General features: G+C 32.3%; 1 pseudogene; it reads right to left on the bottom strand.

Moving 5' to 3' along the window:
* Window positions 1-15,518: 15,518 nt before the first annotated feature.
* Window positions 15,519-16,107, bottom strand: LOC124527088 (high mobility group protein B1-like; annotated as a pseudogene).
* Window positions 16,108-17,133: the final 1,026 nt, after the last annotated feature.

The following is a 17,133-nucleotide window of genomic DNA, read 5'->3' as shown; positions in this document are numbered from 1 at the left end:
TTTTCTCATTTTTTGTGAGTTTTGGGAAAAATATTGGCTAGTCGTAAGAAAAGAAAAAAGATAATGTAAAAATTATTTAAATAGTTGTGTTTTCTGTATGTTGTTTTGATTTTTTATTCATTTTATATATTATTTGTAAGTATCTGCAGATTATTAATTTTTATTTGTGCTATTTATCTTTTTGTGGTTTTACATGTGATCAAATTTATTTTACTTATGAACGTACAAAAATTTTTTTCTATATTGATATATTGAAATTAAAAAAAAATGGTTCTCTTAGATAATAATGAAATGGGTGATCCTAGGTTCACTTTCATTTGATAATAATCCAAGCAACAGCTAAAGATAGTGGCACTCTTGATATGAGAAAGCTATTGCTGACCGTTAAGGGAAGACTACACTGAAACTCATTTCCTTGGTTTGTCATCCTGATGAACCTCTTGTTATTTGACTGTGAAGTTAATTTTTCCCATGTAAAATTGCAAACAGGCATTTTACTTGATTCTCTTGTGCTCTGTGTCTTTGCAAGTGGGCTATATCTTCTTAATTTGTTCATGATATAAAAAGGCAGTATGTAGATTTCACAACAAAAATCAAATCTGAGCCTTCCTTATTTGTTGTTGTCCATGAAAGTTCATTTTGAATCTACTTGAGGTACAATAAGCTATTTTTTATGAGGCTCAGATAATCAAATGAAGGAAATTATGTTGTGATAACTGGGTCACATAGCATGATCTTCCAGGAGTTCTCTTTCCATTAGAATATCTTTATAAACTTAAAGATAATCTTGTATCCATACTTTATACCTCTAGCTTAAATTTATAAAAGGCCTTGTTGCCCATTTTAATACAGAAAATATGTTTTCTGGAACCAATAAGCCCCACTAAATTTTAAGATCCTGATGTCTCATTTTTAATGGCTGAAATATATAGGACTGAAGGTAAACATGTAATAAGAGACAGATACTGAGGAACTAAGTAATTAAGAAATTACTAAGAAATTATTCCACTGTTAATCAAAATGCGAACTGTGAAATTTAGTTTTTTAATATTGTATATAATTGAGCAAGAGTGTGGATTTGACTAACTTGCAGCTTTGTAAATATTTACAGTAAGTTTGGAGTATTGCAACTAGTGCTAACAATTGTTTAGCAACTCCGAATGTCTCAGGCTTCATAACAGCCTCACACAGTTTGGCTTGGAGGTTTCCAGGAACAGACACAGAGCAGTGCATGTGTTCCTCTGTGATCAGGGGCAGGCAGCCAGAGGCTCAGATTTGCTGATTTCAATTTGGCACTAATAAATAGCCACCTGGCTGACTGCTAGTTATAGCTTTCACTGTACAGAAGTAAATCCTTAAAACGTACTTTATATACTACATACAACATTGTCTCTTGATATTCCCCCGGATATTTTGGTCTCATAATCTGAGAGTAAGGATGAGATATAGAAAGTTAATATGTGTATTTGGAAAAGGGCAAGATTTTCATCATAGAGCGAGAAAACCTTCCTTAAACATGATTCCATTTATCACTGATTCACAAAGAATGCAGTAAAAATATCATGACATAAGGTATTCATTTGTAAAGCTAATTTGAACCTAGATCCTTTCCACTTCCTAAATGCAAACACTTTTTGGAGAGGTTTATATTATCCAGCATTAGCTTAATGTAAGGAAATACAGTCTATTCTCATTATGTGCAGTGGTTGTTTTCTATAAAGTCTCTGAAACATTGATTTAGCAAATATTGAACTCTCTCTTATTGGAAAAATACAGGGGTAGATTTCTGTGGGCCTTTTGTCACAACATTTTTGTCAATGGATCAATATATAATTTTGTTTATGTGTGTTTCTGTTTGAAGACACTGTATTTAGTATATATTGTTGATTCATTAACATTCATTAGCATTAAACTCATGGCCAAGAGCACTATAGCTCATGACTGAATGAAGCTTATCTAACACATGTATTTTCTCCCTAAGGCACATCATGGCCTTCTTGTGCTTAGGAACTGTAGACAGCACTTCAGCACTATGCTTAGAGTCATTTTAGAGAACAAAATCATCAACATAAAGTACAGAAATGCAAAAATGAGGCACAAATAGACCTTGAAAGGGACACTTTTTTAGGGTATGAAGCTAAAATAAGAAAGCAGAGTGTCGTCTTTTTTAACCTCAACTGGGAATGTGTGCATCGAACGACCGAATTTTTGTGCTGCTCTACATATATTAGCACACGACCCCAAAGATTTTAAAATTGAAAGTCTTAATTTTAGGGTTACAAATAAATATTAGTGAGTGGGCAAATTTGCAAATTATGAAATCTGGGAATAATGAGGATAGACTGTGCCTTATGTTGACAAGCAGAATGATTTTGAAATGTGTATCTAATGGAGCTTCCTCTTAATTCTGGGAAATAATTATAAAATTTTTAAGCTGGAAGAAATCTTAGGATCAACTGGGTTAAAATTCCTAAAGTATAGAACACGGAATTTTCTGTAAACTATCTCTGAAAAATTAACATAAAATTTAGACTTTAACATTTACCATGATTGGGACACTATAAATTCACAAGCAGATTATGACTCTTAGCTCTTTTAATGTAACCTGTATTAGTTGATTCTATTTCTCATCTTTTAAAGCTATAGAGAAGCCGTCCTTTCCTTTTTTCACATAAAACAAAATTGTAAAATCAACCTTGCTACTATGGTGATATATTTTAAGTGAAATCTCTTAAGATGACTTCTTAATACTTCTTTTGTTTTCTATGCCTTCATTCTAATTGTTGAATAAAAACATAAAAGCTGAATAGGACACTCAAGTACAAAGTTGTAAAAGCTTATATAATAATTAAATACACATATTGGTTCAATATTCTACATATAAATTTTAAATTTACTGATACAAATTCACTTTTTCTATCTTCATTTGCTTGGTCCAAATGCTTTTTTGAAAACACACCCACAAAGGTAGTTGTGTGTGTGTGTGATCATACATACATATTCATATATATATATATATATATATATGTAGATAGATAGATGCTTTTTACTAATTGTTTTTGTCATTCTGGGGACATTACCAATTGGAAAACAAAGTAAATGATGAAACTTACTGATGAAATTTGGTCTTACAAAGTATTAACTTTATATGATTGTGCTAACTTCATGATCAATTAAGTCTCTACAAAATAAGAAACATTGTGGAGTTTCTTATTGTTACAATCATATTAATATAGATAACTTAATCTGTACTTGTACTTTTAACAGACACATTGAGGTAGATAAAGATATAACTCTTTAGGGTAATTTATTTGGATTTCTTTGTCTCGTAATTGGCCATTTGACATTCTTTCTGTTTCTTTGCCTCCTTTCTCTACTCATTTAAGTCTTTGATTTCTTTTGTCTTACTCAACATTTTTTTAGATATCTGTTTTTGACTTTATACCAAAAATTATTTTATCTGTAACCCTATTTTTCAATATTTTAATGTTATCTTTTCCTAATTTTGTTTGTATATTATCTATCTATATACCTATCTATCCTCTATCTCTTGGGGCATAACTGTAACAACTTATAATACCTAAAATATGTTAACTTGTTTTTTGACAAGCTCATTTTATTTAGGATAATAATAAATAGGAAAATAAAGGTAATAATAGCTCCAAAGATCAAGAGAGCAAGTTTTCTTTGCTCACAGAAAGATGGTCATTTGTTAATATGAATGACTCTTTCCACAACTCTACAGCTGTGAATGGTAACTATTTTTTTTTTACAGAGATGTATTAAAGACAAATGAGATAAGACCCATATGATTAAAAGCATGACAACTTCTAGAACAAACTAGTTGATGCTGATAGCTTTATAGAGAGAAGGCATATTAAATAACTTTAATATTTAATGTTAAGTGTTAACTAACTTTGAAAACTGAGCTATTTTTCCCTTTGAACACTATTTTATGTGAAATTAAAAAAAAATCTTAAATATTCTCCATCCCATTATCTTAGTCCATGAAGGCTCCTACAACAAAAATACCATAGACTGCATGGCTTAAAACCAACAAAATTTTATTTCTCATAGTCCTGGCAGCTGTGAAGTCCAAGATAATGGCATTGACAGATTCAGTGTCCAGTAGGTAAAGTCCTGCATTCTGGTTCATACATGGCCTTCTCACTATAACCTCACGTGGTGGAAAGGGCCAGGAATCTCTCTGAGGTCTCTTTTATATAGGCATTAATCCCATTCATGAGGGTTCTACCCTGATGATCTACTCACCTCCTAAAGGCTCCATTTGCAATGCTATCACTTTGGGCATTAAATTTCAAAACATAAATTTTAGGAAGACAAATCATTCAGTCTATAGCACCTACCCTATCCTAGACATACATACCCCAATTTGAAATCGTTAAATGCCTTTAAATATCTGATAAACATCTGCAGAAACATTCAGTTGAATAAAAACTGCTAAATATTTTCCTGATACTTCAATCTAGCCAAGAAAAGTTGGTGTGACTTTTTGATAAATAAGTATTTATTAGATAAATCAATGCCTTTTAAATGTTATTCTGCATTATGACTATATACTCTGTTGTTAGGATCATATACTCTGTTGTTAGGATCATAAATTCTTTTTCCTTAGCATGCTTTGCTGAATATGGTATTTATATTAATCTAATTTCATTTATAAATATTTCTGGTGAACTTTTATTCCAATTATTGTCTATATCAATAATATCTTTTTTGGCCATTTCTTTGCCTCTTTTTCCTCTGTCTCTGCTATCTATGTATTTTATTCTTTCCCCAGAGATACTTCTTTATTTCTGTGGTACCTTACTGTTATGCTCCTTGGTGTTTTTCAAGGTTGCACCTCCTGCTGTGCACTATTATATACATTTCTGTCAGTGAGTGGCAGCAAAAAGGAATTTCCTAGACTCTTGATCTTGTTAAAGTCAGTGTTACAAAGATCAGCATTAGAATCTGTTTCACTTTATTGCCCACCACAATCAAAAGCAAACATATTGTAAAAGCATATTGATTTATTCAAAAGAAGCATAGACTGACCAATTTTCATATATCTTTTAAAAAATTCTGTTTTTCTGGAACTACAGGTTATTTACAGAACAATTTGCTAGAGTATATACTTCCCATTTTTGGTCTTTGCTTTTTATTTCTTTACAACTTTGGCTTTCTAACAACTAAGCCAGTGAACATATTAAAGTTTAAAGTGTCTTTGTGCAAAATTGTTTAGCAGAATTTCTAAGAAATGCCTTTTACATGGCTTTCCTTTGAGAAACTTTATCACAAGAAAGATGTACCTATTACCCACAATTTTTGGTGGCTAGAAGTAAAAGTGCCAAATATTAAAAAGGGTGTTCTAATTTTTCATTGAAGTGATTTAGTCCCATTCTGAATTTTATTATCAGTATATTTGGTACAGAATGGTATAATTTCTAAGAGTTAAAGGAAAACCTGCTTTAGATTGTTCATGTATTTTTCACTATGATCTATTGTTGCTGTTTTTATTTCCAAAGATGAGTTTCTTTTTTTCAAAGGTTTTACAACTTATGGGGCTAGAAGTTTTGTGGAATAGCTAGAAAAGTGACTGGAAGCATTGGAAATACTAAATGGCTAAGATAGAGAATTCACCATATTTGGTGAAAGGTAAGGATCAGACAACAAAGTGGAATCTATTTTTGGAAGTATACTCCTTTGTTGCAATCTGTTAGGCCATTACAATTAGCAAGTTTTATTGTTACTAGTCTGTTACAAATGTGACTTAGACTAAAAAAAAAATGTTTTTTGTGATTTTTCTGCTATGATGTATATATTTCTTACATGGTATTCTGCAATAATAAAGGACTCCCAAGGAGTTCCTGGTCTATTATTATACAAATAGCTCTTACCTTATGTTGAAAACTTAGTAAAGAAAATATACCTAAAATCCTAATTTTAAGCATTAGCCCTGGAAAGGAGATGGGAATTTATGCAGTTAAAATTTTATCACTTACCTTATAGCCTTAAAATCGATGGTTTAATTTACTTGTGTATCTATGTTTCCTCATCTGTAAAATGTAGATAATGAGCTAATTTGAATGTGTAAATGGTAATTATACATTCTAGGTTGTAAAAGTAGAGGTCTATGGTATCCATATTAATAATATTTGCATGTATGATAAAATAATATTTCAGTTCATAAACTTTTTAAAATTTTTTTTAACATTAAGAAATTTTTAAAGTTTTTATTTATTTATTTTTGAGAGAGAGAGAGAGAGAGAGAGAGAGAGAGCAGGGGAGGGGCAGAGAAAGAATCCCAAGCAGGTCTCGCACTGTCAGTACAGACCACAATTTGGGGGCTCGAACTCACAAATGGTGAGATCGTGACCTGAGCCAAAACCAAGATTCGCATGTTTAACCAACTGAGCCATCCAGGCACCCCTAGTTCATAAACTTTTAAAGAAACAGTTAAGTTGCCAGTGACCCTTCTTCTACAAAATAGGGTTGTAGTAACATGATATCTGACATAATTAAATTATTCATTGCTGACAATATGAAGAAGTTAGGATTTTTTTTTAAGTTGGTCATTGTTCTTTATCCAAAAAACATTTTTTTTCAAAAAATTGTCCAAGGTATTTAGAGTTCTGGTTGTAGAGGAAGGAAGGGAAGCAAATATTCTTTTGGTAATTAACATACATATCACACAAAGAGCCTTTTCTCATTGTACACATCCTTTCTAGAATTATTTTCTGCTAGGCTGTTATGTCTCACCAGAGCAGACTCAGTACTCTTTGTTCATTCAATATAATAAGGTTCTGTCCTCAAGAAACTTATCCTTAAATAAGTCATTGAGAAAAATAAACAGAGCAATTCCAATGTAAAGTCATACTGCCATGATAAGGATAAACACATTAAGACTAAATGTGAAATGCCTAATCTAGATAAGGCATCAAGGTAAATTAAGGACCTTTTCTCAGCTGGTGCTTTGAATGAGTCATCTTTAGCAGGGCCAAGGTTGAGCAAACTATTTGAAGGCCATGAAGCAAGAAACAAATTTCAGGTAGCCAGTTTATCAATTAGTTTGATCCAGGATTTGATCCATTTCGTGGATCTTAAACCATTGTAAGTAGCTTGATTTTATTTCAAAGAATGTGAAGTGGTGCTTACAGATTTTAAGTAATTCTAAGGCGTATGTGGTCAATTTTGTTTTTTAAATCTTTCCCTGGAAGCAATTTGGAGTGCTGACTAGAGGATGGTTAAGAGTAATGTCTGGGACAAGTAAAAGAACTTGGTAACTTGGTATGTCCAAGTTGAGGTGGCCAGTGAGCAGGTGAGTGCTCTGGTCAGAAGGTCAAAAAACTATCAGCCTATGTCCTGCTAATTATTTCATGTCAACAGTAAATTTATAGCCCCTGGAATAAATATCTGGATTACCCTTACTTCTCAGTTTGAGTGCTCTTGGTAATAAAACATTGCAGAACTCCTGATTTGAGACCACTATCTCAGATTCTAATACTCTAGAGAAGCAGTTGGAAAACTTTTTAAAGGCTTTTAGTAAATATTTAGGCTTCCTGGCCTTACAGTCTCTGTTGAAGCTACTCAACACTGCTGTTGTAGCTGGAAAGCAGCCACAGACAAATGTAAATGAATGGATATGGCTGTGTTCCAATAAAACTTTATTTACAAAAAGAGGCAGATGGGTCCCTGGCTGTAGTTTGCCTCTTGGATCATGGCTAATAGAATTAAAACCACAATACTTTAACTTCAGTACATTCAATGGACAGAGTAGACCTTTCACTTTATTACATAAACTGGGAATTTTTTCCCTTTGTTCTCTTTTTTTATGTAATTAGTCATACCATGGGTCACAGACAAGAAGAGCAAATCAGATGGAGATAACACAGGACAAATCCACTTAGGCAATTAGAATAACAGCATTTTATGCATTCATGATGATGAACCAGTAGCATTGTCTATGAATGTGAATTCCAGAGATGGCATACATAACATGAGTTATTTTACCAAAAAGCAGATGGTTCTAAATTTTAATAAAATATTTAGTTTAAAAAAAAATATATATATATATAGTAGTTTTTCTTAAATAAAATATGTATTTTTTTTAAATATGGTAGTTTTTTTAAAAAGTATATACATGTCTGACATTCATTGAACTGATTTGGATTAGGTCTTTGTTGTGGATGCTACTGTTATATTCCTGTTTCTTAATGGAATTGTAGGTTCTATTTTTCAAATACAAACTCTGAGTGGTTTAGCAACATTTTTTTTTAATTTTTCAACTTAAAATGGAATACAATTATGATTTTACCATTAAATTCTTTTCTTCTGGGATTTTTAACTGAGTAGGAGTCTAATATTAATTTTAATTGCAGCTCATTTAATACATACCAAAGAGAATGCTCTCCTACTACTATGTATAGATATATGGCCAGCAGAAGTAATTGCAAACAATCACAGGAAAAGAAATGCTTTTAAGACTTTACTGAGACACACATGCAAACAATGTGGCATAGCTGGAAACCTGTGAAATCGAAGCAGCCAGCAGATCAACCTTGCTTGCAGCTTTAAGGAATATTCTTTGCTTAAAAACAAACTTGAATTGACTCTAAGGCCCAAAGAGTTATGAACAGAAACAAGTCTTGAAAAGAGGGATGAAGATTATAATCAAAGAGCATATTTTGTGTGTGCCCAGTGGGGAAAGCACTTTGGCAACTACATTGGCTTTTGAGCCACACAACCTTAGATCACATTCACTGTCAGACAGAATGTCTGCAAACCTGGAGAAAAAAGAGTTTCTTATTTCTTTAGTTTCTTTCTAGTGGTATGTGAAAAAGTACATAAGGTAAGGTAGGAAATGTTTTTCTTTGCATTGCAATTAAATATATGACTTATTCTAGTTTGGAGAAAAAATGAAATTTCTTGAAGTCTAAGTTTTTAAAAGGCAATTCCTATACCTAGATCTCTGGATGTGTCTTCATAATAAATGCCAGGAACATGGTCAAGGATGGAAATACATGCCTGATTTGGTTATCCCTGGTTCAATTAACCTTTGTGGAGGATAAAAATAATATTTACTGAGTGCCATGCTAATATGTGTACACTGAGATACTTAATCTTATCTTCTCCACTACATTTCAAAGTTAGTTTTGAGGATGTTTAATAATTGTAAAGAGCCTGTTATAATACTAAAAATATTAAAAAGATAAAATATAAAAAGGAAGTCACCCATGCCATGATTTCACTTTGTCTCCTCTGTTTAAATATGCACGTCCCCTAGTGTTTCTGAAATTAGCAACCTGATTTCTCTTACTGCATCTTGGCCATCATACATCCTTGCATCAAGTATCCCATAAAGTATTCCATCTGCCAATTAGTGTCCAATAACATGTTGCTTAGATTTGCAAGTTTAATCAAGTTAATTATTTCCACATATTTATTGTGCATGTAATTAGTGCTAACTCTACATTGGAATAATAGAATCATTCAATTTCTTCATGACAATACCTCTTTTGTGAGAGGAGCTATAAATAAAATACTAAGAAATATGGGAAAAGATCAAGAAAAACCCATTCATTTAACAATATTTGTATCCCCTACTCAGGTGCTTTTAAAGCTTATGAATACAGAAAGATTAGTGTGTGGCACAGTATATCTTATTTAAGAATGTCCAAATCTAGTGCAGCGGTCAGTAAGCTTTTCCTGAACAGGGACAGATAGTGAATATTTTAGGATTCTATTATATATTATAGTTTCTGTGGCAGCTATTCAATATCTCCACTTTTGTACAAAAGCATCCATAGATAATATGTAAACAAATGTGTACAACTAAGATAATACAAAACTTTATTTACAAAAACAGAGGGCCATATATGGGCCAATGTCCAAAATTCGTTAACAATATATAGGAACATATAAAGAAATTTATTAATTTGAATGTGATAGTAGTAGAATGGAAGTGTTTAAAGGATGTAGAGTTTAAATCTCTCTGAGGGAATGCTTTACACAGAATGTGACATACTAAAATAATGTGTAGAATTAGCTAGTTAGAGAAAATAAATAGCAGAAAGTGTAAAGCCCTGAATACAAACTCAAAAAATACCATAAAATTCCTAAATATGACGGAACTTAGCACGTGCAGCTAGAAGTGAGGCTGGCCATTTTGTTGGTGTCTCATGCAATACTAACAAATTTGGTGTTTATTGACTCGCCATCAATACTGTTAAAAGCAAGTGAGTGATATGACAGCTCTGTGTTAGGAAAACACTTATGGTAAGAACTGGAAATGGAAGGGCATGATGGCAGTCACTCGTCTAGCTGGCTTTGTCACACGAGCTAATGGAAATGCAGAATTTCTGCGAATTTGAAAGTAGGGTTGGATATTCCAGGAGATTTCAGAATGGATAAATATTTCTATATAGCTGTCTGAAAGGAATGAACCTAGCAAGAATCCATGTCTCTGAGATCAGCTGGTTCAGGTATCTAAGATGCTGTCATTAGTGCATACAAAGTATGTGTGCAGAGGGTACCAATTCCAAAATTTACTTCTGTTAATTTTCAAATGATGTAATGAGATAAGAGACCACATAGCTAGTTCCTACCAAAATTATTCATGTGTGAATGTTTCTATTACTTCTTATATTTATTATAAAATTATGTATATATATATATGATTTTTTAATTTTATTTTGAAAATTTAGATGTGAAAGAAAAGCATATCTGAGCATATCCACTTTATTCGCAGTCACATATGGTCTCATCTGATACCATGATCACAATACACTCATTCAATTTTCAGTTGGATGTTGAATTATCTTCTATTTTACATTTAACTTTCCATATTTGGTTCTAATTATAAGGATGCTTCTTACTCAGCTGCATACTGGGCCTAATTATTCTTAGTCTTATTGCCTGACAAGGTTTTAAACTTCACTGGGAAGTGTTGAAAGTGTAGTTTTCATTATATCGATGAGAAAAAGAAACAACAACAAAAAACTATAGGTAAGTAGCGGCAGAGAAGAGACATGTAGAAATCAAAGGGAAAAGAAAAAAGAGGACATACATAATAACAAAAAGAGAAATAATTAATTGACTTCAAGAGTTGAAAAGGGAAACAAAGAATTAAAGACAATTAAAGCATATTTTTTAATATACAGAAAGTGTCTTATGTCCTTGTACATATGTCATTTTTTTAAGGTACCAAGAAAAGTAGGCTTAGGCTCACATTTTCCATCTCTGTACTTGTAGAGTGTAGATGAACCTGAATGAGGTACAGCAAATGAGAATTTTAGTCTGCATTTCAGATAAAGGGTAGCAAAGAAAGGAGCAAGGAAGGTAGTAACCATGATTAGGCGAAAAGATAATATGAAGTTGGTGAAATTCATTGTTGGGATGCCCATAGTTGTAGCTTCCATTGCTTGTATAAACATTTCTAGTGTATCTGCATGACTGAATCAAAGTAGATGTCACAAACATTTAACTCAGATTGTAGACTGCACAGAGAGATTGAGAATAAGTGGGCCTAAACTTTCTCTCCTAAGGTTTGTCATTTCTTCCAGTATATAGGTCTTCTCTAGCCTGATATTTTTAATCCCTCCCCGACTCAGACAACTAGAGATGGAAGTGGCTTCAAAAGATTACTAGAGAGCAATATATAATAATTATCTGTGAGTGATGCCATCTGAGTGGAAGATAGATTTTATCTGAATGGGGGAACTACTGAAGTCATAGTTCAAGAGGAAGTCAGAAGTCCAATGTTGTAATTCCAGAATTATAACTACCTAAATGTGTAGCTTTGGGTAATTCACTTAACCACTCTGATCTTCATGTGTAAAATAAGAAGACAAGGCCAGATGATATTGATTCCAATCACGTCATTTATTTCATTTTTTAGTTTATATTTAAAATTCCTGTTAGTTGACCTAAAGTGTAATATTAGTTTCAGGTGTAGAAATTCAACACTTATATACAACACGCAGTGGTCATCACAACAAGTGCATTCCTTAATACCCATCACTTATTTAAATACCAATTCTCAGGCCTTGGTAATATCTTATTCTAATTTAAGTATAAAATTCATTATCAGATAAACAACATTAAAAGATACTATATTCATTATCTCAACCCTCCAAAAGTCATAGAATGAGTTGTTGACCCTTAACAAAAGAAAACTAACTTAGAGTTTCATTTTTCTTATGAGAACCCCTCATCACGTTGGTAAATAGAAGGTGTCCCAACAGGGATTTTGAAAAAAAATAATTGAAAACTTTCTTTAAAATGTAAAGATCACTAAAGAGTTTTAGGTATTAGTGAAAGTTGAATAATGAGTAGAATTTGTTGAAACAGCCCAACATCCCAATATATTATCACATGAGAGTTGTAAATTTACTAAAATTTACATATAAAAGAATATAGGTTACAAAACATATGAAGGTAGCACAAAAATGAGGTTAAACTAACTTAATAAAACAACAGGAAAATGGAAACTTAACAGGATGCTTGATACAGTAAATAGAATGCATAATCCAGGAATCCCAACCTTCTGCATTTTATTATACACAGGTGTCCGCACTATGAAATGAACAGAAGAACTGAAGCTACCTCAAATTATGTTAAGGAATAAGAGTACTTCTACCACTAATATTCCATGATTCTATTACTGACAGTGAAGGTGAAGTAAAATAATGTACCTCCTGATTCCAAGCACTTAGAATACTATCAATTCTTGGTATTAAACTTGCCTTGAGGATAAAAGGAAAAAAAAATCTTTATATACCTGAAAGTCTCCTTGCTTAGGGTTGACTTTGACTTATTTTTGTTTTTCCCTTCCTGTGGCAGAATTTAAAGACTGCCATACGTGTTTTAAATAGTTGATAATTTCTTTCTTCCTAAATATACTAGCTAATTCATATTATTATGGACATTGCAAAAATGTTGGGGATTTTCTTGTAAGCTTCCTGAAACATTTTTCATCTTCAATTTTCCAAAATCACACTGCTTATGCCACTTTTGGCATGACTATTCTGACCTGCAATTGGTATAGTTACCAATCTATTTGATTCATGTGTCATTGTAGTTCATAAGGTTGTATACGTCTATTTATCTCTTTGTTCCCTGCACCAGTTAGCAGGATGTTTTATTCAAATAGTATATTTTTAAATTATTGAAGTAAGGTTCCATCTATCGTTCGCTTACAGGAAGGATTTTGATGGATGATTTTGATGGAAGATTTTATGGCACAAACTTCAGAATTAATTATGGATAAGATTAAGGTTCTTGAGTGTGAAATCACATATAGCATCAGAAATAATTATATAACCTAAAACAATAATGAACATATGAATTCCATGTAGTCTGTTGCAGAATGTAGTAATGTATTTTGGAAGTAAGATATACAAAAAACAGACAGACAAAAATAAGCATTATTTTTGTTCTCCAAAGATTAAGCAGAATTTAGTAATCTTCTATCAGAGAAGGAGCGCAGAGAATTTTAAATGTATGGAAGCCCATCACATGCTTGTTGTTTTGAGTGGAAATACTGTTTACATGTAGAGTATATTCAGCTGTAAAAGATTAAATTATTGATTTGACTCTTGTCTTAAACTCTACTAAAAAGACAAGTTTAGCCATTGACATATAATGGCAAAGAGTATGTTTTTCTTTATCTTTTAACGGGAGAAAAGCAAAAATCATTTTTCAGCCATGACTTAATTATGCGTAGTTTGGATGCAAAGCATGAAGACATTGTTACATCTATCTTTGTTATAGTCAACGTTTAGAAATGATGGTGGTTAATCTGTACTTGGGCTCCGACAACATTAATGGTATATTTCCTGTAGTAAACATGAAGGCTTTTCTAGTTTCTTTACTCAGTGTTTAACTCTTTGCAAGGCTTTTTTTTACCTAATATGGTTTAGCATTTATTTCTAAAATCGTTATTATCATCAATTAATTTTTTCAGCTGCCTAAAGTTTTCATTATTCACAATACAAAAGAGCATATGTGAAATTTAAATGCATATGTATATATGTATATATATTAAATATTCATATTTATAAATATTTATATATTATATTATATTATATATTATTGTATATTATAAATATTTATATATGTGTGTGTATATATATTAATATTTATATGTATATCTTTATATATTTTTTACAACATGCAAGAGACTTATGTTTATTTAAAATAAATTAGGTGATCACATGAAACATTCTACAATACTTAAAGATTCACTTGATTTTCACTTTCAGCCATTTAAATATTTTATATGCATTTACATAAAATATAAAAATAATACAAAAAGTTTGTCTTTTTTCTAAAGAAGGTATTCTATATTTATAAACGTGAAACAATATTGCATATAATGAATTTAGTTAAAATTCATTTTTATATATACAAATTGTAAAGTATCTGATATTGACATTAATCAAATCCTAGTATTATAGCATCATTTAGATTGATGAAGCCAATTATCTGCATTGCTGCAGGAGAGAAAATATACCAAGATTGATTTCTTTGATATATACTATACATTTATATTTTACTAGCAAAAATACAAGATTTTTAAAGATTAAAATTAAGGTAAAATTCAATTAAAAGTGGTTTTTAATTTTCTAAGCATTTTTTAAGATAAAGCCTTGGCATAGTGATGGATATATCATAATGTTGATTTATATAAAAATTTATTATTAAATGACTTTTTAAAATTCTATGATCTGACCCACTGTGAGGATTCCTATAACAGTGCTGGAAAGAAAAATAAATAACAAGATTCATAGAATCATGGAGAAGAAAAACTTACGGTCTGTCTTTGGCCTGTAGCAAATCTAAAAACTGAGTTTAAGAAAACACAAGAAAGGAATCTGGGAAGAAGAATCTATTTTATCTTCATATGACCTGTGGCTCACTACTGTTATGCCTAAAGAGCTATTGAAAATTCTGTATTTCTGATCTTCACTTAGACATTGAAACTTACCTAGAATCCTTATTTTGAGAAACACTAGAGTAAATAGAGCCAAATCCTTAAAACATTTTATTTATTTTTCACTAATAGAAAAATTGTATTTACTTAAAAGCATTCAGAATGTCAGCATAACAGCTGCAACTTTTTTTGTTGTTGCCATTGCAGGGTGGTATTCAGTTAACAGAACACCAATTATTTCCTGTAAGCTGCCTCAAAGACAACTGAATATGAAAACACTACTATCCCAATATACAACTAATTCGTGCTATGCACCAACATGAACCTGTGTAAATTTCCATGCCAGTTTCCACCCCCCACACTGTTCCAGGCAGGGTTAGTGGCTACTGAAAATATCACCAGGACAGGGCTATCTAAAGTCACATTTGGTAGTGTGCTAACTATACAAAAAAAAGATACCTTACAGTTTAAAAATAAATCTTACACAGGCTTACATTTCAATTTTTTTCTTTAATAGGAACGTGTTGGTTACAGGGGGTTAAATGCTTTATGGACAAGAAAAAAGAACTGAGCTAGAACCAACTTATTCATCATCTTCATCTTCCTACTTTTTCTCCTCTTCTTTCTTTTCCTTGTTTTTTTTTTTTTTTCAACCTTGACAACTCTTTTTTTTTGCTGCATCAGGCTTTCCTTCAGCTCCAAATGCAGCAATACCCTTTTCGTATTTTTCCTTCAGCTCAGCAGCCTTCTTTGTGAGGCTGCTTGTCATCTGTGGCAGAGTTATTCCACATCTCTCCCATTTTCTTTGCAACATCACCAATGGAGAAGCCAGAACGTCCTCCTTTGATTTTGGGGCGATATGCAGAAGAAAACAAGAAAAAGGCCAAAGTAGTACATTGGGTGCATTAGGATCTTAGGACTTCTGTTTTTTGTTTCCCCTTTAGGTGGGATATGTTTTCATATCCTCTTTCATAATGGGCCTTGTCTGCCTTTGCCATGTCTTCAAAGTTTCCTTTCTCTTGAGCAGACATGGTCTTTCAGCTCTCCGAGCACTCCTTCGAAAACTTGGAGAAGTTGACTGAAACATCTGGGTGCTCTTCCTGGAAAGTTTGCACAAAGAATGTGTATGATGACATTTTGCCTTTTGGCTTCTTAGGATTTCCTTTGCCCATGTTTAATTATTTTCCTCAGAGAGGCAGAGTCGTCGAGTGCCTGTCTGGCATCTCACTTGCCCCAGCGCCTTCTCTATGGACTTCAGTTTACTGCAGTGGCTGTGAGAGCAGGAGCCAGATGCAGCCTCAAAACATTTTATATTCAAGGAAAAGAAAAATAACCCACAATTGTTAAGGTTTTATGAGAGCCAAGAAGTCGAATCTTTAGAAGTAAGGGGTTGTAAGTGCTTTTATTAAATAAAGGCTAAATTTGTATAATGTAAATGTTTATTTTGAGGATATTTCATTAAGGTAGTAAATTAAATTTGTAGTCAACAAAATCATTTTAAGATGTACATTATTACTTTTATTTTAAATAGGCTTAATGGCAAAATTTCTGTGAATCTATGCATTCTGTGCTTCATAACAAAGTATCCTCCAATATTTATTTTCTCACATAGTACCTGAGGGTTAGTGGTCTGGGTGTAGTTTGGCTGGTTGGTTTGGCTCAGGGTTTCTCACAAGATTGCAGAGGCTACAGTCATCTCAAGGCTCAAACAGTGCTTCCAAGCTTATTCACATGGTTGATGGCAGGCTTCAGTTTGTCATAGGCCTAAACATCCTCACTGGTGTTTGGCGGGAAGCTTCAATTCCTACTCATGAAGACCTTACTCAGGACTGCTTACAACATAGGAGATTGCTTCTCCCAGAGTGAGAGGGCAAAAAAGAATGAGCATATCTGAGATGGAAGCCATTGTCTTTTATAAATTAATCTAGGAAATGACATACTGTCACTTCAGCTACGTACTAGTAGTCACACCGAACAACTCTGGTACAATTTGGAAATGTCTACATAAAGATGTGAATACTAGAAGATAGGAATCACTAGGGGAGCCATTTTGGAACCTGCTTAGCATATTTATTTCTTTGTATGCTTACTTCTTAGAAGCACAAAATCATCTTCTATAATTTTTCATAGAGAAGGTTTTACAGTTTGATAATATAGTACTCCCTTTATTTTTTAAAAGTCTTTCATCAAGGCATTAC

The sequence above is a fragment of the Lynx rufus genome, unplaced genomic scaffold, assembly GCF_022079265.1.
Source record: "Lynx rufus isolate CCGP_SWC_20201006 ecotype Redwood Valley unplaced genomic scaffold, mLynRuf1.p SCAF_5, whole genome shotgun sequence".
In the NCBI taxonomy this organism is placed as follows: domain Eukaryota; kingdom Metazoa; phylum Chordata; class Mammalia; order Carnivora; family Felidae; genus Lynx; species Lynx rufus.
Note: the sequence above shows the minus strand (reverse complement) of the source record. Positions and strands in the feature narration are given on the sequence as shown.